Source organism: Vombatus ursinus, unplaced genomic scaffold (assembly GCF_900497805.2).
Source record: "Vombatus ursinus unplaced genomic scaffold, bare-nosed wombat genome assembly UNPS02014786.1, whole genome shotgun sequence".
Taxonomy (NCBI): Eukaryota; Metazoa; Chordata; class Mammalia; order Diprotodontia; family Vombatidae; genus Vombatus; species Vombatus ursinus.
This window is the reverse complement of record NW_020954564.1, coordinates 31183353-31183847: the sequence shown is the minus strand read 5'-3', so window position 1 is coordinate 31183847 and position 495 is coordinate 31183353.

Sequence of the window (495 nt, the reverse complement as noted above, 5' to 3'; positions counted from 1 at the left end):
GTCTTAGATCCTTACATTGCTGAAAAGAGCTAAGTCTATCAAAGTTTGTCATCATACAATGTAGCTGTTACTGTGTACAATGTTCTCCTGGTTTTGCTCACTTCATTCAGTATCAGTCCATACAAGTCTTTACAGGTTTTTCTGAAGTCTGCTTGCTCATCATTTCTTATAGCACAATACATTCCGTTACATTCATATACCACAACTTGTTGAGCCATTCCCCAATGGATGGTCATCCCCTCAATTTCCAGTTTTTGGCCACCACAGAAAGAGCCGCTATAAATATTTTTGTACATGTGGATCCTTTTTTCCATTTTCATGATCTCTTTGGGATACAGCCCTAGAAATGACAATAAGAAATGTTAAAGTCCAACAATTTTCAAAAAGTAGAAAAAAATGTAAGTTATCAAAGACAACTGACTGGGAAAACAAGTGGAGGAGAAGTGCTGGGTCAAAGGGTATGCACATTTTTATAGCCCTTTGGGCATAGTTCCA